At 40.2% G+C, this 24,702-nt stretch overlaps 1 long non-coding RNA gene across 1 annotated transcript; it reads right to left on the reverse strand.

The window, feature by feature from the left end:
* Positions 1-9,251: 9,251 nt before the first annotated feature.
* LOC139356109 (uncharacterized) lies at positions 9,252-24,685 on the reverse strand. The gene is made up of 3 exons (XR_011607497.1): positions 24,622-24,685; positions 20,507-20,600; positions 9,252-9,695 (listed from the first exon to the last, which is right to left on the reverse strand). It is a non-coding gene; the product is annotated as an uncharacterized lncRNA (long non-coding RNA).
* Between the last annotated feature and the right edge of the window lie 17 nt (positions 24,686-24,702).

A 24,702-nucleotide genomic window follows, 5' to 3' on the forward strand; every position in this document is an offset into this window, starting at 1 on the left:
AAAATGTCATCATCTTTTTTATCTGATATAACTCAGTGTAATGGAATACTAAAATAAATAATGAACATTGGTCTGTCACTTTTTAGGTTTCATGTACATTATCTCACTGATTATCACTAGACTATGAATTCATGTAGCTGAAGTGTGTTTTTACATTATTTACCACTGTATCTCCAACTCCTTGATAGGACATGGCACAAAGTAGATGTTCAATTAATATTTGTTGAATGAATGATTGAACTACCCTGCAATGTAGTCAGAACAGGTATTATCCTTTTTTCCATTTTATAGGTGAAACAACACTGCAGAAAAGTTTAGTGACTTGTTCAACGCCATATAGCCAGCAAGGGTGGTGCTAGGCCTTGAACCTGGTTCTTTAGACTTTTCCCTAGGTTGTTATCTGATCTAACTCTGGCACTAATTGCTAAACTCCATAATCATTCTGGGTTTTTTTTTTTTTTACTTTATACTTAAAACTGGAGAAGTGAAACAATTTCAATTGAATATTTGAGCTGTCTAAGAAATAAAAATCACAATTCCTCCCAAAATAAAATAAGAGAGGGCATTATTTCATGGTTCTGAGGTCTCAGCTAGGTCTAATATTATGGGCTTAATTTACAATATTATTTACAGTATCATTCTGACTTCTGAGAGCCTTATAGTCACTAAAGAAGTAGTGCTAATGGTGGAGTCCAGAGAACCTAGAACTATCAGCTGGTCCAGAGAAGGGATGCCCAGGGCCACTATCACAGGTCCACTTCCTAATAATAAAAGAAAACTTCAGACCAAAAGCTTCTTCCTTAAGGAAGTCAGGGAGGTTGCTTTAGGTTATAAAGAGGCTCTGAAGAAATTCTATTTCATTATTAACGTGAAACTGTTCTAGAAGCTTTCTGGTAGTGATGTCTCCACCTGATGGCCTTGTTTACCCAGCTAACTCATGTCCCCTGTTCCCTTCCCCTTTCCCTTCCCCACCGACACACCACACCATCTTCAACCACATGCGCAATGGTTGTAAGCAGGATGTAAACTTTTATAATGAATTCATTGGAGACAATCTGCTTTACACACGCCAGCAAGAATTTCAGGGATGGTTTTCAAACTTGTATTTTATTTAAAAATGTCATTATCCCCATCACATATAAGACTTCTTTGCAGCAGCTTTGTCGGTATTTATTAGTTGCTACTTGGAGTCTGTTTTTTCAAAGGAATGGATTAGTCTCAACACCTTAGAGTGATATATTGTTTTCTAGCAAGCCCAGATACAAGCGGAAGGCCCTGTGTAAATTACTTCCCCTAATTTCCTTCAGCCACTTGCTTGTTTAGAATGTACACAAAGGAAAGATGTCAAGAACGTTTAGTCTATTATACCCGCCATGGGCGGCTTCCCCTACAGCACACGGTGAAATCTGATTACAGAAGGACTGAGAAATGAAAGTTCCGCTGGAATTAGAGGCAGCTGTCTCAGATGAGAGTAAAGCAGAGCGTGGCACTACACTCTGCGGAAAGAGGCCTTACTGTAGAATAGAATTGTATGCATCACCATGATTCCTAAATCAAACCCAAATCTCTGACCATCACTTACCGAAAATTTCGAACCACGAAGCTGTGACCATTTCTAAAAGCTGCATTGTTCAACAGGATCCTCAGATTAAACAGCATCTTCTTTTAATAGTGAAAAGGATGATTCTATGCTCTTGAAAACTCCACAGCAAGTTAGCCAGTGGGGGCCACCTAAAAACTAAGAAATGTGTTCAGTTGCAGTGAGGGAGCAAAGGTAATATCAGCCTTCAGCTTCCTTATCAAAGTCCCCTGGTTAGAGATACTGCAGGGCAGAGTGCAGGAGCATTTGAACTTCATGCCGAACTCCACCACTGTGTATTTTTTTTTGGGGGGGGAAGAAATCCTGACTCTTTTATTGCCTGGCCTCCTCATTTTTCAAAATATATTTATACTGTCACATGCATGTACAAAATCAATTGACAAGTACTCATTGAGCATATAATATATGCAAGGCACTGCAGTACTGGCTGCTGTGAAGATGCGTAGAAGTAACTCACTCAGAAAATGCAAACTGGCATTGCAAAAACACAGAGGTAGATGTGACAGCCCTGAGTAGTACTATTTCCATTTATTTCACTTTTCTATCTCTAATTGCCAGTCTTTCCACAAAAACAAATACAAGTGCCCTGGAAGCTATTTTGGGGGTACAAGAAGATAGAGAAGGTATAGTAAAAAATATCTCAGTCCTGGAGCTTCCTTTGTGCCTTGCACATAAGTCTTCAATAAAGAAATAATTGCTGGCCAGGCGTGGTGGCTCATGCCTACAATACCAACACTTTGGGAGGCTGAGGCGGGCGGATCACTTGAGCCCAGGAGTTTGAGACCAGCCTGGCCAACATAGTGAATCCCCGTCTCCACTAAAAATACAAAAATTAGCTAGGCATGGTGGTGCACACCTGTAATCCCAGCTATTTGGGAGGCTGAGGCATGAGAGTTGCTTGAACCCGGGAGACAGAGGTTGCAGTGAGCCCAGATTGCAGCACCGTACTCCAGCCTGGGTGACAGAGTGAGACTCTGTCTCAATAAAAAGACAGAAAGAAAAAGAAAAGACATAGTTGCCTATTGATTCTAACAGGAGCCCACAGTCAGTACAAGTGGTAAGTGGGGATACCATATACTCCTCCCCTAGCAGCCTATTCAGATCACTAGGGGGCCATCTGCAACTTCACATTTATTCATTCATTTATCCTCAGTTATAAATCAGATGATTTGAAGTCAATTCTGTATCTGAAGTTTCAGAGAGGGAAGATGACATCACCTTTGCAGAGTTCACAGTTCAGTAAAGGTAGTATGATTTATAAACAAATATCCATAATACAAGCCTGTAGGAGAGGTCCAGACAAAATTGTCCAGCTTCATTGAAGCGGGAAACCTCTAAGGTAGGAAGGGTAGGAGGAAGGAGAGGAGAGGTAGGGGTAGGGCTGCCTCTTCTGGTCAATTTATATGACTTTAGCAAACCCAAGTAAATATTTGCCAGAAGTTTGTGGGATTCCAAAAAGTGTTAATTAAAAACCAACTATGGCCACCTCAGGAGCCGAGATGTTTGTGATGTCATAATTAATACTAGTAGACAAATAAATATTGACACCATTTCCTATGATGTGAGATGAAGTGAGGGGAAAGACTGACATTTCCAAACCTCTACCAAATCTTCCATTCTGGAAAGGATATTCCAGGCAGAAGCAACTGCTTGCAAAGGCACAGAGGTGAGAAGGGAGAGAGTGACTTTGAAAACATAATAAAGCATCTCTGAAGAGGCAAACAAGGCCAGTTATTGAATAGATTTCAGAGAGCAAAAGTGCTCCACATAATAGAGAAGTGAAATAGAATGTTTGCATGGAGCCTGAGGGAGATGAGGCCAAACCACAGGCTGATATAAAGCCCATAGCTTGACCCCGTATCTTCACTGAACTGTGCTAGTCATACACACAACTCATATTGGTAATGCTTGGGGAGAAATCAAGAAGTGTCTGCAGTTCCATGCTAGAGAGTACAGGCAGCATTTTGAGATGCCAAAGCAATTCACAAACCCTCCTAATGCTACAGATGCAGGAGCTCAAAGCCAGAGGGAACTAAGAAAAAGTTAAGACACCAATAACTCCCAGAGAAATTGGAAAAGGGGAGCTGCACCACAAGTGGGATGAAGTTAAAAGCAATTTCACTGAATCTCAAAAGGCAGGACATCTCAATGGACTTGTTGAGGGGTAGATTTCAACTACCCATCTTCTGCTGATTGTGTCATATGTGGAGTCTGTGTTACTTTACAGGCTTTGATGTTCATCCTCAGAATTCATCCAGGGGCTCTTGTTGACCCCATGATTCCTCTAATTCAATTTTAACTTTCTTGTTTGGATACCTATCTAGTTCTCTTTGTTCACCTAGACTTTCATTCATCCAGTTTTCTCTGCCACCATCAATTGTGCAGCCATCATAAGCCAATCCTCTGTGCTGTGTGGGTTCTGAGAGACAGAATGATAAAACAGGAATGATGAGTTCCTTCCAATATTCACCATTTGGAATGACTCCAGAATACAATTTCTGTCTCTGCTTTCTGACCCCAAACATCTTAACCAGGGAGAGGGGCTTGTTACCTGCTCCCTTGCTTCAAGCCACAGGAGACCTCCAGCTTGACTTGACCATCATCCAGCTTGTATCATCAGGGGGTGGGGATTAGATGGGATTCCTGAAAAAGGTGGCACTGATTTTTGATGAATTGCAAGAATCAGAAAATAGTCAAAACTAGAGGGAGCTACAAAAGATATTGTAGCAAAAAAAGGAACCTGTGAGTAGACCCAAAGGAAGGAACAAATAGAGTGTGTAGGGTAACAACAAATGATACATAACTGGAAAAATACATTCCATCATTGGCCATTGAAATGAAGCCCCACCACCACCAAGCATGCTATGAAAACAAAAAACCATGAGTGTCTGTATCTTGTTTATATCCCCTTGGCATTCGCTCTTCCCCTACACACCTGCTGCTTCTTAATGCAAATACCCACTGCTGTTTTCTTCAGGATAAACTTCTCATATTCCTCACTCTTCATGTGGGTGGCTTAGTCCATTTTGTGTTGCTGTAATAAAATACCACAGACTGGGTAATTTATAAAGAAAAGTTGATTTGGCTTACAGTTCTGGAGCTGGGAAGTCCAACAGAATGGTTCTGGCATCTGCAGAGGGTCTTTGCGCATTGCCGTCCCATGGCAGAAGGTAGAAGGGAAAGAGAGGGTGAGAGTGATAGACAGAGAGGATTGAACTTGCTTTTATAACAACCTATTCTCTCGATAACAAACCCACTCCTGTGATAACCACATTAATCTATTCATGAGGACAGAGTCTTCATGTTCTAAACATCTCTTAACAGTCCCACCTCTTACTACCATCACAATGCCACTTAAATTTCAACATAAGCTTTTCAGGTGACATTCAAACCATAGCAGTGGCAACTATGAAGCATATTCTACATGCTCCCCAAAAGGTCCCCAGTGGAATTGAACCTCAATTGCCCACAGTAATAACCTGCTCATCAATCTACCCTGTATTAGCCACCTTCCCTTCCATGTCTCATTTCCCTCACTACCCTACTAGTGCTTACTGGGCCTACCTCACAAATCAACTACTTGAACCCAAATCCCTTCCTCGGTGTCTGCTTCTATGGAAACTCAACTTTTGCCCAGATCTGCCTTCTCAACAGTTTTGCAACACAGCTTCTTGTTCTTTTCCCCCTGGCCCCCCATCTCTGAGTTGGTACCTAGATTTTCTGTGTCAACAACTTGGTCCCCAATACCATATTGCACCCTCACTCTCAAGTTCAGTCCCAGTTAACCTGTAAATAGTGGTATGCTGGTAAATGTTTAATAACTAGCTCTTCAAACAAACAAAAAAATAAGCTCTGAATTGTAGCAGTCTGACTTGTAAGGTGTAAATATTCCCACCACAGCCAATTTCAAGCTACTAATGTGACATCACTGAACACAGAGATGAAGAGAGAGGTATAAAAATAGTTCTTGCAAACTCCTGTGAGCTGGCTCCTGTATACCACTGTCTAGTACTCCCATCCAGAAAGGAGGGTTGTCTCAAGGTTTAGAACAAAATATTGAAGCCAGATTGCTGAGGACCTTGAAAGCCAGATTATAGAGTTGAGAATTTAATCTGTAGTCAAAGGAAGATTATTACAGTTTTGGAGCTGGGGCAGACAAGAAGACATATGTCATTATTTGCATTGGGTTTTGAAACCATTAACCTGGGGCCATTGTGTGAGAAGTACAATATGAAGAAAATAGAGGCAAAGAGACAAAGAGGTTATTGTGTGACAAATATAAGGCCTGAACACATATTAGAGCTGTGGAAATCGAAAACAGGAGATGGATGCAAGAGAGATTTAGACATTAGAATTTGCCCATCAGGAAAATTGATTGGATGTTGAGAGAAGGGAGATGAAGAAGCTAATGAGATGCTAGGATTTCACATTTATCCTATTACTGAGAATAAAATTCCAAATAGCCAAATGTTGCTATTGGGGATATAAAGAATGTTAGTTCTCTGACATTTTGAGCTTTTAAGTATCTGTATAAACTTGAAATATTTCTTTGAAATTGCCAGTGTGCTTCCCTAGTGAAATCCAAGCACTGAAGAGGGAATCAATGTGATATAAAGGAAAGAAAGATGGGAATGATGTTTGAAGATCAGATGTGACCTCTGGCTCAGTCACTCGCTCATGGTGAATTTGACTAAGTCATTCAGCACCCTCAGAGTCCTCACCTGTCCTACTAAATAAAATGAGTTATTATAGCGCTGTGGGAATTTTAACATGCTAATCAAACATGAGGTATAGTGTCTTAGAGCCCGGGCATAGATAGTTATTATCAAAAAAATACTGCAAATGTGAGATCCATACAAAAAAAGACAGATGGCGATTACTGTAGTGCGAAGTTCTGATTTGTTTCAGTGTTACTAGTTACATAAATAATTTTTATAGCTGGTTGCCTAGAATCTTTAAGATCCTAAGAAGCCATGGCATTTGCATGCAGTACACACTAGTTAAGTCTTCCGAGTTCTGTGGGATTGTTGCTGGTGAGCTATTTTCCACTGGATATGGACAAAGAAGCTTGTATCCTTGTCTGAGACCAGTAGCCACCCTATGACAATGAGGGGAGGTAGCCTTAGAAGGAAGCTGTGGTTGACTGAGTGGAAGAAGGAAGGAGTCTTAGTCATTTAGGACATCACTGAGTTGCAAAATTAACCAGCCTCATGAGCCTCCCTACCACTTGCCACTTCATTATGTGAAATAGCAAATGTCCTTATAGAAGGACAATCCCTCTGAATTGGGGTTTTCGTTACTTGCAATCAAATCTATGCTAACTAATACACAATTTGGCTTAGGTATTTGAAGGTTTGTTTCTCATATAACAACAGAAAAAAATAATGTTCTAGAAGTGGATTCTAGTTCAGAATTTATTTATTGGTTGAATAACCTTGGGGAAGTCAGTTTCTTTATCTGCAAATGGAAATCAATACTCTCTTACAATTTTTCTTTTGTTAAATGAATGTACTTGATATGTTTTGTTATTTCAAAAATGCTTACATTAGTATATAATAAACAACGTTTTTTAGCCTACAGTGCTATGAGTTGTAATACATGTGTAGATTTGTATAACCACCACCACAATCAGAATACAGAATGGTTGTATCACTCCAGAAAACTCCCTTTTAAATTCCTTTGTAATCATATCCTCTTCTTTTCTAATCCCTGGTATACTTCTCCTGTCTCCCTTATAGTTTTGCCTTTTCCAGAATGTGACGTCATCGGAACCGTAAACTGTGTAGTATTTTTGGACTTGCTCCTTAGCATAATGTCTTTGAGATTTACCCATGTTGTTGTATCACTAATATGTTCCATTTTATTGTTGAGTAGTATTCCATTGTATCAATACATCACAGTTTATTTATCCATTCCCTTATTAAAGGACAATTGAGTTGTTTCCTGCTTGAGGAGTTTGTAAATAGAACTACTACAAACATTTGCATATAGGTTTTTGTGTGAATGTAAGTTTTATTTATCTAGGGTAACTAGAAGTAGAATAGCTGTATATCTGGTAGTCATATGTTATGTTTAACTGTTGAAGAAACTGTCACATGGTTTTGCAGAGTTAGTGTAACATTTTGCAATCTCAGCAGTAATGCATGAGAGGTCCGTTTGTTCCACTTGGTATTGCAAATACTTTCCATTGTCACCCTAACAGTTATGTAGTACAATTGTGGTTTTAATTCTCATTTCCCTAAAGGCTAATGATTTTGAGCATCTTTTCATGTCCTATTTGCCATCCATTTATCTTTCTTGGTAAAATATCTGTTAAATATTTTCCTACCTTTTTTTTCTTTTATAGATAGAGTCTTACTATGTCACCCATGCTAGAATGCAATTGAAACCACCTTTGAAAGTTATGACTGAGATAGTGAAAGAGATCTAACTTAACCGAGTCCATCTTGCTTCTAACCTCCAAGCTGTCCTTGTTCGTTCCTGGGCAGAGGCTGAACTAACTTTGAGAGAAACTTAGTTCGTAGTTTATAGTTTAAACAAAGACGATAACGGTCCTTTCCCAAAGCAAACCTCCTTCCTGCCTGGGGACTAGATTGCCTTTGTAGTAGAAATTATGGTTTAGGGTCAGTCACGGTGGCTCATGCCTGTAATCCCAGCACTTTGGGAGGCCAAGGTGGGCAGATCGCTTAAGGTCAGGAGTTCGAGACCAGCCTGGCCAACATGGTGAAACACTGTCTCTATTAAAAATACAAAAATTACCCAGGTGTTATGGCACACACCTGTAATCCCAGCTACTCGGGAGGCTGAGGCAGGAGAATCACTGGAACCCAGGAGGTGGAAGTTGCAGTGAGCTGAGTTTGCACCACTGCCCTCCAGCCTGAGTGACAGAAAAAGACTGCGCTTTCAAAAAAACAACAACAACAAAAAATTATGGTTTAAGAGTCATGCAGCTGGAAGTTACAAGATTCTGACCCTCCCTAAACTGCTCCTAAAATCAGTGCTTGGGGTATCAGTGCTGCACTTGATGGATCAGCTGGCACCACCAGGTCAATAAACTGGCTCATCTGATCTGGTGGCTCTCGTTAGTCCTACAAAGGAAGTCTAGTCCCCAGGCAGGAAGGAGGTCGCTTTGGGAAAGGGGTGTTACTGTCTTTGTTTAAATCAAAAACTATAAACTAAGTTTCTCCCAAAATTAGTTCAGCCTATGCTCAGGAATGAACAAGGACAGTTTGAAGGTTAGAAGCCAGATGGATTCGGTCAAGTTAGATCTCTTTCACTGTCTGTCATAATTTTGCAAAGACGATTTCACAATGGTGTGATCATAGATCACTGTAACCTTGACCTCCTGGGCTCAAGAGATCCTCCAGCCTCAGCCTCCCAAATAGCTGGGAGTATAGGTGTGTGCCACCACACCAAACTAAATTTTTTGGTAGGTATAGAGTCTCACTATGTTGCCCAGGCTTGTCTCACATTCCTGGTCTTGAACAATCCTCCAGCCTTAGACTCCCAAAACACTGGGATTACAAGTGTGAGCCACTGAGACTGCCTGACCCCCATGCTTCTTCTTCTTCTACTTGAATTTTTTGTTTTCTTAATGTTTAGTTTTGAATGTTCTACATATATATTTCAGATACAACACTTTTATTGGATATGTAACTTGCAAATCATTTTCCCAGTCTGTTGCTTGTCTTCTCAGCCTCCTGACTATGTTTTTCACAAAGCAAAATTTTCAAATTTTGATCAAGTTCTGTTTACTATTTGTTTCCTTTCTCCGGATCATGCTGTTGAACTCTTTGCATAACCCAGGGTAACAAAGATTGTCTCCCTATGTCTTCTGAAAGTGTTGTAGCCTTATATTTTCCATTCAGATCTATGATCCATTATGAGTTTTGTCTAAGGCTTGAGGTTGAGATTGAGGTTTTTTTTTTTTCCACATATGGATGCCCAATTTCTCTTAAGAGTCCTCTATGTCCCAGGTCATATCTAACGTGCTGAAGGATCTAAAAATCTTCATGTGTTAATATTCTAATATTCCCAGAATGTTTTATAAGCTGTAAAGCTCTGCTCTGTTGTGAGACTGTATTGTGGCTTGGACCTGTGTGGAAAATGGCAATAAGAAATAAGTTAGAATTATTATAGTAAAGGAAATCATCTATCAGCTGGCTCCTTTTTTTCTTTCCACATGCATATATATATATATAAATCAGGAGCAAAAGAGCTCCTGATTTACAGAGAATCTGAGAATTACTTTATTTTCCATTTTTTATGTTTTTTTTGGGCGGGGGGGCAGAGTCTCACTCTGTCACCCAGGCTGGAGTGCAGTGGCACAACCTCAGCTCACAGCAACCTCTGCCTCCTGGGTTCAAGCGATCTGAGAGTTACTTTCTAATTAACAGATGGTAATGGTAGTTTGTCTAAAAATACTGATTCAGGGGTGTTTTCTTGCTATATCACCACTAGGTATTTATTCAAACAGGCGGGCCCTAGGGGAAATTGTGAAATCAGTGAAGATTATCTCTGATCCCCTCTCCATCCCTTATCCTGCCATACTCTTTCAATTGAGGCATTTGAAGAAGGTAGACAGGGTCCCTCATAAAGACTAAAATTCTGAACAGAGTGTGAAATGCCAATCATCAAATTTAAGTATAATCTCACTTCTCTCTTGTCGTATAGACTACATTTCCATTGAAATCATTCTTCTGTTAATCATTTTCCCTGGAAGTTATTGATTTTAAGCAGAATCCAGAATTTTTCGAGCTTAGATATGGGCAAAAATCTCAAGTTTCCATACCTGGTTCTTTTTATTTTGTGATCTGGTAAATTTCTGCATAGAAGACAAGATTAGGAAATGCACAAGACAATTTATGAGGTAAGAAAGGGGTAAACAAATATGATTAATGACCCAACCTTGTGTCAGAGGCAGTTGAGATGCAAAGGGCGAGGATGCCCTTTTATCTCTTCAAGTTCCCACACAGAATCCTAAAGCTATCTCTTCTCCCATAGGCTGATTCCAATTCCTCCCCATTGGAAGTTCAGAGGTCAAACTGCATAAAGGAGATTTGTCAGCAGACTGAAAGCTATCAGGCACTGAGCAAACAGGGAAATCACAGAGGTTCAAAGTTCACCAGTGTCTCAACAATCAGCCCTAATGCTCCCTGTGACTACCAGACACTCCCAGGGCCTGAGTGATAGGGACCCCATGAGATCATTTTCATTGCTTTCTACTACCAGGGCTTCATCCAGGAGCACTGTCTCAGTAATAATTTTCATGGCAATATTCTCCCATTGAGCCCAGGAGACATGTCTTCGATGGCTTCAAAAGTCACTGCTTGGTGAATGCCTTCTCTGCCCATTTCTAGTTTTTGGTGAAACTCGAAACCATCTTTGTAGTTGGTGCCTCTCTCCAGACCCTACTTGGGAAGTGCTCTTGACCTGCTCTTGATTGCTTTATTGGGCTATATCTGCTAAGCAGGGGCTCTGCCCTCATCTTAAGCTAAAGATTAAACACAGCCTTCTTCTCTCAAGGCTGCTCCACTGGTAACAACTCTGTGGCCTGTAAAGATGGAACCTATTTAGGGTCTGGAAGATAGACCATGGGAATCTTGTCTTCAAGATTCAAGAGAAACAAGCCCTTTTCATGGGGCTTTGTTGAATGTTTGGAGCCTGGGTCATGGGTGCTACATATTCACCATTATTGATTTATTCCTCCAGAATTTTTCAACTGGAGTTCACCATTTCTTCCAGGGAACTAAGGAGTTCGTGGATTTCCAGGTCACCTTCATTGTTATGCAATGTATTGCCATTAAGAAGTAAGCAAATCACCTGGCAAGCAGTACTAGCAGCTCCTACTCATAGCTTTGTTGTGAGGATGAGATGTAATAACGGATACAGAGTACTGTAGTACAGTACCCAGCTCAGTGTTCAATAAATGTTAGCTTTGGTAACTGCTACCATTGGCACATGTGGTGAGAGGCCCCATCCCTGGCTTAGTTCTTGGCTTATTCTAACCACTTTCCTAGAAATAAAAGTGTTGAGGTGTCCGTCTCTCTTTCATCCCCCCAACTCCATCCCGGTGCTGTATTAAAAGTGAAATTCAGGCTGGGCATGATGGCTCACGCCTGTAATCCCAGCACTTTGAGGCAGGCAGATCACTAGGTCAGGAGTTCGAGACCAGCCTGACCAACATGGTGAAACCCTGGCTCTACTAGAAATACAAAAATTAGCCAGGCGTGGTGGTGGACGCCTGTAATCCCAGCTATGCATTGAGAGGCTGAGGCAGGAGAATTGCTTGAACTCGGGAGGCGGAGGTTGCAGTAAGCTGAGATAGCGCCACTGCTCTCCAGCCTAGGTGCCAAAGCAAGACACTATCTCCAAAAAAAAAAAGTGAAATTTAAGAAAATAATAAATTTAAATAAAATAAAGAATAGAAAGGCAAAAAACAACAAAAAAAATCACACTCTTGTCCTCTAAACTAGTGGAAAATAAAAAAGAAACAGTGTTTCTCACTGAAGACCTATGATGTGTTTTCTTACTTCTTCTTTTCCCTTCTTGCCTAAATAATGTGAAAGCCAGGATCTTTGTTCTCCCTCAGTACAACTGTCTAACATTACAAGTTTCTAATCTGTTATTGTCCTTCTGTGACCCTGTTATGCTAACCAACCTATCCCATTTAAGATGAAAATAAGATAAAACAATAAATGATTGTTAAGTACTTCGAAAATACAAAAGACTCTATAAATGCCAAGAGTGATTATTGCCTTCCGGTGTAATGAAGATGTATAATAAAAATGGATCATAAAATCCCTTCACTACCTTTTTGCTGTTAAAATGTACAATTACAGTCTGTTTATTCAAAGCAACAGGGTACATGGAAACAGCTCAGTATTTTTCTGAAGTAGGTTCCCCCAATCACTTGAACACAGAACGACTCTAGAGACATCAGTGATACATTTTTCAAAATCCATATGAAAATAACACATCAAGATCATCTTCAGTTTCTAATAATGTCTCTGAATCCTCTCCACCCCCATACTCTTTTTCTCCAATGCGTATGTTGTTCACATATCATCTTCTGTATGTATTGGTTAGTTTATATTACTACCAGGTATTTTTTCTTACATGCCATGCATCGTGGCAATAGGACACTAGACAGAGAGAAAAAATAATCCAGATAATTTTGGGTTAGGACGGGAGAAAAACAATAGGAACAACTTCACAGAAATAACATTGAGTGAAAAAACTAGATATAAAAAATAAAGCATGTTTTTCATTTATAGAAAATTCAGAAACTGGCCGGACGTGGTGGTTCACACCTGTAGTCCTAGCACTTTGGGAGGCCGAGATGGGTGGATCACTTGAGGTCAGGAGTTCATAACCTGCCTGGTCAACATGGTAAAATCCCCATCTCTACTAAAAATACAAAAAATTAGCAGGGCATGGTGGCAGGTGCCTGTAATCCCAACTACTCAGAAGGCTGATGCAGGAAAATTGCCTGAACCCAGGAGACAGAGGTTGCAGTGAATCGAGATCGTGTCACTGCACTCCAGCTTGGGCGACAGAGCAAGACGCTGTCTCAAAAAAGAAAAAAAGTTCAGAAACTGACAAAACCAATCTATGGTGATAAGAGGATACAAGATTGGTTAGATTTATGATGGAATGTTCATTAAGAGGGCACAAAGGAAGCCTTACTTTTACTTTAAAGAACCATATTATCTGCATATTATAACTTTGATTCTTCTTATTAGTTTCATAATGTTTTACATATGTTATTATTCTACAAAAAAATTAAATACTATGGGGAGAAATAAGTATTTTTTGCCTTCTACCTAATTTTTAAAAGAATATCCTGGTTTATAATTTATCTTGTATAAAAAGAAACATGCATGATTTTGTTTGCAAAAAGCAAATTAAAAAAAAAAAACAAGGAAGGATGCAAAGTGTGAATGTATTATTTAGTTTAGAAGAAACTATTTGATCAATTTAAAGTTAAAGCAATTTGCTAATATTCCCATTATAATTTCAAGTGGAAAAGCATTTTAAATCTGCCAGATGTAATTGCCATTCCTGGAAGCCCACTTATTTATTTGGGTCTGGGGAAGTTTTTGGACTTTAGTAGAATTCTACAAGTAATTAAGATGTGTGGAGGGATGCAAAAATGGGGTTTTCATTGGAGGGTCTGAACGTATTCTCCACCTAGGAATCAGGGTTATTTTCAATCAAATTCATATAATAGTGTTTCACAATTTTGAAATTTACCACAATTTTCAACACATTCTGTGCTATTTTCTTCTTTTTCATCCCAACACTGCTCTTTGATTTGACAAAGTGATGTTGGCACCTGACACTATTCCTTAACTTTATTAAGTGAGTATAATTAAAAGTTATTTGCGTTCAATTATTTGCTTATCTGCTTCTTTGATTGTGCTTTCTCTTTTCATCAATACCAATTTTGGCTTCATTTAATCAAACTGGTGAAATAATTAGATAGATAAGAATTTTATAGTAAAACTGATGCATCCACCTTGATAAGACTCTAAGGTCTCCTGGAATATCAACTTCCTATATCACCATTCTCCCTAAGGTTCACCTTGATTTTTATATGCATTTTAACTTTTGTGGACTGGGGTGGAGTGGTTACTGAGGGGTCCATTAAAATAAACATAAAACGTTAAAGGGTAAGTAAAGTAAAAATGCTTTAATATCAACGATTATAGGGGAATTCCCTAAATATGTAGAATCTGACATATGTAAAAGTTTCGTATTCAATAAGAAACTGGGTCAAAATGATCATTTAAAACTACCCATTAGTAGGAGGAGGGAGAGAAGCAAAAATAAGTAAATAAATAAATAACTATTGGGTACTAGGCTTAGTACCTAGGTAATGAAATAATTTGTACAACGAACTCCTGTGATAGGAGTTTATCCATATAACAAACCTGAACATGTACCTCTGAACCTAAAATAAACGTTTAAAAAAAGCAACCATTTAGATAAAGGGAATGATCTTGGACTATGTATGCATTTATTAAACTCCTCATGTAAGCATAGTACCTTCCTTACTAGATTTGTGAGAGGTCTAAGATGATAGAGCATTAGACATAGATGGATTAGATATAGATGCACCCTGAATATCTTAGTTTAACTCTCTGCTCCAGAGGACCAGAAAGGTATAGTGATTTCCTTAAGATTAGGTAAAGCAGGGAGAAAGAGAAAAAAATCAAGTGTTTAAGTGAGAAATAGAAAACAACTTCTGGATTCCTAATGAAAGCTCTTTCTACTACTGATTCAGAGAAAATAAATTTTCATTGCCTGGCATCCGAACCCGCCCCCCAACTAGTTCCCATTTTACGAGTCTGTTTAGTGTAAAGTATTACGCCCTCTCTCCACCCGCTGCTAAGCCAGGTCATGGGCACCTGATCCGGTCTGGAATGCTCCCCACCTGGGGCTTTGGATCTTGAAGGACTAAAGTAAAAGAGGCAGTAAATTGAGATTTACCAACAAATAATGCTGTGTCCCGTGGCTAGCAAGGCCTTGCCATGGTGTTTAGGTCCCGTAGCGGTTGTGGACTACAGCAAAGTCAGCAGCAACATCCTAACCCAATTTCCTGCTGCCTCTCTTCCCTAGTTTCTCTCCTTTGCCCAAGCATTTATCTCTAGACTTTCCGTAAACTCTAAGCCTTCCCTGATGGTTTTTTGCCTTCTACCTAATTTTTAAAAGAATATCCTGGTTTATAATTTCTCTCGTTTAAAAATAAACATGCCTGATCTTGTTTGCAAAAAACAAATAAACAAAAAAAAAAAAAAAAAAAAAAAAAAGGAAGGGGGCAAAGTGTGGATGTATTGTTTAGTTTAGAAGAAACTATTTGATCAACTTAAAGTGATCCCACTAAATCCTTTTTATTTCTCAAGAACTCTGACTGATTCAGAAACCGGTATCACAAAATAAGCCACAGGCAACTGATTCTCAGGGAAAATTAAAAATCAGGACTGGTTGACTGGCAGTAAACTGAATCTTAGAAACACACATGCAAAACAACTTAAACAGTTGCCTATGGTCACCTGGAATGTCCATTGAGAGTATGATTCAAGAATAGTATAAAGGGCATGAGGAGTTCAATGACAGCTGATGAGGTGGCTATTTCTTATAACAAATAGCTTAATGGTGAAAAAAGTCATTTGCCTCAGCAGATCTGAGGTGGTCAAAGATAAATTCAGACTTTGGTTTGATCTTGTGTGCTGATGAATTACAGTGTCAGTAGTACTCACAGCCCTGACAGGTTTCTTAGGTGCGTATTGTGGCATTATCTGGGTTAGATTGAAAGCTGGAAAATTGACATGGAAATATATGAGAAGAATTAGAAGACCCCATGAATGCTGAACCCTTAATTCTCATTAAATCTCTTTTGCCAGCTTCAGAAATCTCTCTTACTTTGTCTGATGAAACTGTTCTTCCCTTGATTGAAGATGCTTTTCTTTTTTTTTTTTTTTTTTTTTTAACCTGAGGGAGTTACTTGCAAGAGAAAGCCAATTCTCGTCATCCTCCTGTCTTCTCTATCATTTCCCAAGATTGTCAGATTTCAGCATGGCCCTTGGAGGGCAGTAGCAATAACAAAATCAAAAGCCAGACAAGGCCAAAGAGCTTCCAGATTTCTAGTTTATACTGGAAAAATTCAGGGAATTGTGTATGGGAATAGACTGTAAGGACGATTGATGAAGGTTGAGAAATGTAATTATAGATTGGTCTGGATCCAACAATTCAAGATTCATTGTAGGTCGAGCATCTATGCTGAATCCAAGGGGTGAATACAGCAAATGCTCCTGGTGAGCAAACCTTCAAGCAGTGCCTCTCACTGCATTTTACCTGGAGAGAGAGAAGACCTGAGGCATAGACCTATACCAAATCACGAGCCGGGGTTAATGGTTTGGCCAGATATTTAGGGACATGGAAGGAACAAGACTAGAGACTAGAGGCAAGGAAATTTGGAGAAAAGTGTAGATGGACTTTTCAGAGAGTGAGAATATTTGTTGTCCCTTGTGAACACATACCAGAAGGCGCACACAGTGCAGAAGAGTCTCTTATGTGTGTCTCATCTTTTACTCTGTTAAAAAATGTTACATTGTATTTCAAGGATATAAATATAATATAAATGCTTCCCACAGAAAGAGCAGCTGAGAAAAACACAACATTGTATTGAGATACATGCATCTTCAATGAAGTTTAGGTATCAATGAACCAAGAGGTTTCTACCAGGAAAATGTCGACTAAGGCATGCTATTTGGTGGGCCTACATATGTTTTTTGACGGCACAGAATTTGAACTCTCAACTAGATTTGGTGATCTTAATGCTGCTCTCTTGTACAAAGATCTAGAGAGATAAAGGGGCTTTCTGAGATCAAGAAACGGAGGAAGGAAGGAAATGAGGGAGAAAAGATAGAGAACTGGAAATAGAAAGACAGATCTCTGTACTCTTGTCTGCTAGTTTCCTGTTGCAGATTAATAAAGATTTAGGAGGTCATTTGTTAGTGGAGACTTAACTTTTTTTAAAGGAGAGAGAACTCCCTTGTTTCTGAGCTGTTTTTTAATATCTACAAATCTCTAATTATGTGAGTCTTGAAAAAAAGCAGAAGCCCATTTCCTACCAGGGAGGGCAAAGGCAAGCAATATTCTTTCTCCCTACCCCTTGGCAAAGAGGGTGTGGGCAGATGAACTAGCCTCAGCCAATGGAATGCTCCCACCTAGGACTTTGCTCTGAAGACTGTGATTGAAAAATAAAGGGACAATAAAATTAAAAGTTTGGTGAAAGCGGTACCTGCATCCAGCAGTAGTGTCCTAGCCAGATTGCTCCTGCTCTGTAGCTTTTCTTGATCTCTCTCTCTTTATTTTTATTTTTATTTTTTTATTTTTGAGCACCAGCTGACAGCCTCAAGTCATACTAGGTATCTATGTATGAAAGCTGATTTGAAAGCTCATTTGCATGGCTGCATCAATGAGCTCTCATATCTTCTAGTTTCTGGTTGGGTTTGGCCAGTGAAATCCCAGCAGGAGAATGGAGGGAGGGAGTAAAGTCAGAATATTTATTCTCCCCTCTCTGTAAGGACATCTTGGGTTGGCTTGCTCCTTAATAGAAATTCACTGTTTCTCTCAAGGTATACTGCTCTACACAACTCTCTTTCCTTCCAGGTTCTAAGAAACTCTCCATCCCTTTCTCTCTTTGGGCCAAAGAATGGTAACAGCTCTAATGCTGTTATACCTGGATCTTCTGCACTATGCCTCCTGGTTACCCCAGTCTCCTTCCAACCCCTCAAAATTAGTTCCTTTATAAATAAATCCTTCCCAAATTATCCTAACAAGAGGGTATAATCTGTTAGTCGGAAATCTGACTGATATGCCTTCAAGGACATTTCTTTTCTGGTTAACTTTGTGCCAAAGAAACCCAACAGACTTAACACTCTCAAAGAGGGTTAAAGAAGGAAAAAAACTCAGAGTTGGGATCAAAGGTGAAATTTTTAGTGAATGGTAGTAAATGAGACAGAATATTTTCAAGGGACCCTGTTAGGAAAAAGTCCCCCACAGAAAGGCACAGATAAAAATGACTCAAAGTACACTCAGAATTTTCAAGCCTGATTCCCACTCACAAAGGGCAGTGACTAAGAGCTGATGTAAAACGGAGCTTCTGTTCACAGATATACAATTGCTGAACAGTTGGGCCATTCATTTTTAAGTGTCTGACAGTCAGTGAGTCCTCCCTTTCTCCCCCCTTCCCAATTCCTATAGTGCTTTGCACAAAGTAAAATGCACGTAGGTTTTTCCAGATATCTCCTCCTCAATTTTCTGTTCTGTCAGAGACACAGCTGCGCCATATTTGCAATAATGCAGCATGGAAAAAGCTATTAATCTGGCTTCATCTAGATGTACCACGTCTAACTGCAGGGCTGCCTGCAGCTTAATTACAGGAGTGGGTAGGAAGTAATGAAATTTTAAAAACACAGACCATGAAACACAAATATTAGGAATCAAAATTCTGGGAGAAACTAAGTAATAAGTAAAAAGCTTGCTGAAAACCAGGCACTGCAAGTTTTGTACACATCATATCAATTAAACCACACAACAATCCTGCAAATTAGGAGGTGTTATCCTGACTTACCAGACGAAGAATCAGAGACACAGAGTAAGCAGCTTGCTCAGATTACTAAAGTAGTAAGTGATAAAGCCTATTCTCTAAATTGGGGTGCATGTCCCCTAGGGCAGCGGCCTCCAACCTTTTTGGCACCAGGGATCAGTTTCTTGGAATACAATTTTTCCACCGACCAGAGGGTGGGGAATGTTGGGAGGATGAGGAAGGTTTCGGGATGAAGCTGTTCCACCTCAGATCATTAAGCATTAGTTAGAGTCTCACAAGGAACGGGCAACCTAGATCCCTCACATGCGCAGTTAACTATGGGGTTTGTGCTCCTATGAGAATCTAATGCCTTCATTCATCTGACAGGAGGTGAAGTTCAGGCAGTAATGCTCTCCTGCTGCTCACCTCCTGCCGTGTGGCCCAGTTCCTAGCAGGCCATGGACCAGACCGGTAGAGGTCTGCAGCCCCGGAGGGTTGGGGACCCCTGCCCTAGGAAATGCTCAAGACAATCCATCTTGGTGGATCAAAACAAATAATATAACTTTTAGTTATGTTTATTTATCACACCCTTTAAAATCTTTTGTTTATTGTGTATGCTTTACAATATACACAATATAGTAGTACAGTAGCACATGCATACAAATATATAAATACACATGTATTGCTTCTGCTGAGTAATCTTCCTTGATCTCTGCCTTTTTTCTCAGCCTCATTCCTGAATCTTCTAACTTGAGTCTGTGCACCAGCTGATCGCCTCTAGTGCTAGATATCTACCCAGGAAAGCTGATTTGTATGGGCTACATTAATGAGCTCTCATGTCTTCTGGCTTTTGGTTGATTATAAATGAAGATGTGTAAGCTAAAAGGTCTGAAGACTACTGTTCTGTGCTCTTTCAAGACGCAGTAGAGTGTAGTTATTAGGAACACAGATTCTGGAACCAGGCTTCCTGCGTTCAACTCTCAGCCCCCGCCATGCTTTCGCTGAGAGACCATGGGCAACTTAACCTCTCTCTGCATGCCAGTTTTCTCTTCCGTAATATGGGAATTTAAAGAGTTCATACATAGAGTGCTTAGAACAATATCTGGCATGTAATAAGAGATATTAATCTAAGCCATTATCATCATAGTACATGGTCCTTCAAAGTAGTCATTCAGGACATTACCTATTCATACAACTACTGTCACAGATACCTCAAAATTCTTCTTTTGAAACTCTATCCTGGCCGGGCTTGGTGGCTCAAGCCTGTAATCCCAGCACTTTGGGAGGCCGAGGCGGGAGTATCACGAGGTCAGGAGATCGAGACCATCCTGGCTAACATGGTGAAACCCCGTCTCTACTAAAAATACAAAAAAAATTAGCTGGGCGAGGTGGCGGGTGCCTGTAGTCCCAGCTACTCGGGAGGCAGAGGCAGGAGAATGGCGTGATCCCAGGAGGCGGAGCTTGCAGTGAGCTGAGATCCGGCCACTGCACTCCAGCCTGGGCAACAGAGCAAGACTCTGTCTCAAAAAAAAAAAAAAAAAAAAAAAAAAAAAAAAAAAAAGAGAAACTCTATCCTGAGGAAGGAAAGTGCAAAATTTCTTCTCTGGCGTAATGAAATGTGCAGTAGACTGTACCTGCCATCTGTTTCTTGTTCATGAATAAAACTCCCTGGCTTTGGACCTGTGAGTCCTCAAATCATATATCCTAGAACTGCACTAAAAAAGTTTAGAAATCAAAGAGGTAATTAGAATCTGTTTTGTAAATATATATGTTTATGGGATTTCCCAGTGGAGTTTGTAGAGACACACCTGTTTATCTGATTCCACATAGAGAAATAAACAGCGACGGCAGCTGCACTGTAATGCAACTCAAAATTGCAAGCTTTGGACGTTTTGTTGAATGCTGTTGAGAAAGAAACAAATACAGCTAGGAAGCATAATCCATCAAACGTCTTCCTTGTTCATATAAGCCTCTATTTCTAGTTGACATACAATGCTCCAGAAATGAATAACAACTTGAATTAATAGAGGAAACTGCTAAGACTTGGGCATGTTGTCAGACGTGTCATGGCTTCTGTGTATCAACATGATTTCCTAAGGAGCAGAGGAATATTTGGCCGTGTATGAAGGGGACATCAAAAGCGTGCATGACTGTTAAGATATGTAAAATTATACCTGCCTTCTCCAACACGAGGGAGGTGGCTCCACAGGCTGAAACCATCTGACTGCGGGGATTGTGGCAGAGGTGTTTACTACTTACTGAATGTCCACGTTTCCCAGCCTCTCTGCAGTGCACAGAGGCACGTGACACTAAATCCAGCCAATGGGTTGTGAGAAGGAGAAACATGTTACTTGTGGCCTGAAACATTCCAGTTTATTTCTCTTTTTTTTTTTTTTTTGAGACAGTTTTCTTCTTGTTGCCCAGGCTGGAGTGCAGTGGCGCCATCTTGGCTCACTGCAACCTCCGCCTCCCGAGTTCAAGTGATTCTTCTGCCTCAGCCTCCCGAGTAGCTGGGATTACAGGCACCCGCCACCACGCCCAGCTAATTTTTTGTACTTTTAGTAGAGACAGGGTTTCACCATGTTGGCCAGGCTGGTCTTGAACTCCTGACCTCAGGCGATCCACCCACCTCAGCCTCCCAAAGTTCTGGGACTACAGGCATGAGCCACCGTGCACAGCCTTAAACATTTCATTTCTAACTTCCTCTCTCTCTTGACCTGCTACAGCAACCAAAGAGGTCATGAGTTGTATATGGTGTTGCTACAAGGTAGTTGAACTTCCATATGTAGCCTGAGCCCCTGCTTGAGCAGCTAGAGCAGATCCTCCAATTGACTCACATTGGAAATGTAGCATTAGTGAGAAAGAAACTTCTTTGTGTCAAGCCACTGAGATTTGGGTGTTGTTTGAGCTGCAGCATAGCATGGGTTATGCTGACGAATACAGTGAGCTGCCTTTGCCTTATTAATAGCTAACACTGTTGAGTGCTCCATCATTCCAGGCACCAAGCTACAAGTTTTGCATGCATTACCTAATATTTCACAACCACCTTCTGAGATAGACGATAGCATTATATTTTATATATATAATATATGTATATTTATATATATATAAAATCTAGGGCTACAGCATAGCTATATATATATATCATATATATATATATATATATATGATATATATATATATCAGTGGTCCACAACCTTTTTGACACCAGAGACCAGTTTTGTGGAAGACAAGTTTTCCACTGACCGGGGATGGGGCGTGAGGGGAGGGGTGGGGATGGTTTTGGGATGATTAAAGCACATTACATTCATTGTGCACTTTATTTCTATTATTATTACATTGTAATATATAATGAAATATACAAATGTATGTTGGCATACATTATATATACAAATATACAACATAGTGTAGAATCAGTGGGAGCCCTGAGCTTGTTTTCCTGCAACTAGAGGGTTCCCATCTAGGGGTGATAAGAAACAATGACAGATCATCAGGCGTTAGATTCTCATAAGGAGCACACAACCTAGATCCCTCCCATGTGCAGTTCACAATAGGGTTCACACTCCTATGAGAAACTAATGCCACCACTGATCTGACAAGGGGGTGGAGCTTGGGTGGTGGGGAGTGGCTGTATATACAGATGAAGTTTCACTTGCTCTGCAGCCCTGTTCCTAACAGGCCATGAACCAGTGCCAATTCATGGCCTGGGGTTGCAATATATATTATATAGCTCTGGATCATATATATCAATAGTATAGATGGCCAGGCACAGTGGCTCATGCCTGTAATCCCAGAAGTTTGGAAGGCTGAGGTGGGCAGATTGCTTGACCTCAGAAGTTTAAGACCAGCCTGGGCAATGTGGCAAAACCCCATGGTGGGGGCAAGCCCTAGTGCAGGGGCTCAAGAGTCCCTTTACAGAGTTTTCTGGGGTTTTATTACCCTCTAGAGGTTTCCCATTGGTTACTTGGTGCCATTCCCAAGTAATCATTGGTACATTTCCCATTGGTTACTATGTAAATGAAGTAGTGGCCTTGCAACCAATCAGAGGCTGAAGTGTAGTTACAAAGGTTACACCCTATTCAAGCATCTGATTGGTTGTGGAAAGCAACCAATCAGAGGCTAAAGTGAAGTTACAGCGTTATACTCCTATGCAAATGTCTGATTGGTTGCAAAAAGCAACTAATCAGAGATACTTTCAACTTTCTGTCTGCCACGCAGAAAAAGGGGGTCGTGGTTGAAAAGGGAGTAGCCTCTGGTTCTTTTGTTACTTAGGTGTGGAAAGTTGGGGTTTTCCTTTTGATTTAGTTTTAGGAAGTCAGCATGAATTGGCCTTAGGTTTCCTGACTCCCAACGCTATTCTACTGCCTCAATTCTACAGTCACTTTCCAGTGTTGCAAGTATCTCAAGCCTGCTTTCACTATATAGACCCAGTCATTCCTCGAATATGTGCTTTCTTCTGGGGCTTCTGCTCACCAATTACCTGCTCAGCACCTCCAATTTGATGTTTTAGTGTGCTCAAGGATGAACTCATTATGCTCTTCTTGCCCCATTTACCTAACTCCAATGTCACCAGCTCTTTCTTCAGTGTTCCCCATCTCAGTAAATAGTGCCCCCCTCCTGCTATTTGCTTATGTTGGAAACCTTGGAGTAGGGCTGCATCAATATCTTCTGGGATGCTTAGCACCAAAATGTGCCTTACTGTATTTTGAAATAAAAAAAAATGACTGCGTATCATAAAGTAAATCTTTAAAAATTCCAATTTTCCCATAGTAACAATTATGATGCTCTAAAAATGAATATCAAATCCTTTTCAAAATAATTTAGGGCCCCATCTTTGCTGTTGTTCTAGAACTGTTTGGTAGTCCAGCACTGTCTAGGAGTCAATAGTCAGAAACCATTTCCTGTTGACTCTACAACCTAAAATATTTTCAAATCTTTCTACTCCTCTCTGGCACCAATGAACTGTACTCCCAGTCATCCTGACCACATATCTGAAATTCTGCAATAGCCTCTGAACCCTTCTCACTGCTCTAGTTTATTCTCTACATAGCATCCAGACCAAGCAGAATGATTTCAGGGACACACGTAACTGATCCTGTTCTGTTGTTCTACTGCCTAAAACTTCTCAGTGGCTTCACAGTGCCTTTAGTATAAAATCTCAGATCCTTAATAGGCCCAAGACCTTGCCACCTTGCTAGGAACCAGCCTCGCCTCTTGGTGTTCCTTTAAAGAGTCAAGCTCCTTACAAACCTCTATACACAATTTACTCTCTGCCAAGAGCTCTCTCCCCCTCCTGGCTTCTCTTTCCCCAGTTCTTATATTTAATGTTCTTTCTTCAGATAAGCCTTTCTTAACCTTCTACACCAGGTCAATGCTTCTTGTTAAACACTTCCTTCGTAACCTCCAGATTGCTTTGTAAGTAAAGGATTATTTGTGTAACTAATAGTTTAATGTCCCCTCTTCATGTTAATGCAAACTTCCTGAGAAAGAGTTGGTAACACACACGAGTAATTCAGGGATCTCTGAATCCAGTTGTGTCTGATTCTAGAGCTCATGTCCACAACTACCAAGTGTACATAAATCTGCTCATCCTGGAAGATGGCTTTTTGCTTCTTTATTTCATGATAGCCAAATGTTGATGCACGGGAAGCCCTGCATCATATAACATCGCTGAGCAAATTCTACAGCAATGATGTTGTGCTGCTGGTGAACCCCTTTGTGCATGTTCTGTGAGTAGTGGACCACATACACCTCAGCTTTTACTTTCTGTTGACTACAGGCTGGACTAGCTGCGCTAGACTCCAGATCTCTTATTGTATAATCTCCACATGCTTAAACAGGGGTGACATTAACCACTTTACAGGGTTGTAATAGTACTCATTTGGTCAATAAATACGTAATGAGCATTCAATATAGGCCAGACCTTGGTTTAGATGCTGGGGATGCCTTTAGCAGAGTGCTTATCTCCTTTAATGTTTCAGCTGGTCACTATTACTAGTAGTGT

This window comes from Macaca nemestrina, chromosome 9 (assembly GCF_043159975.1).
Source record: "Macaca nemestrina isolate mMacNem1 chromosome 9, mMacNem.hap1, whole genome shotgun sequence".
NCBI lineage: Eukaryota > Metazoa > Chordata > Mammalia > Primates > Cercopithecidae > Macaca > Macaca nemestrina.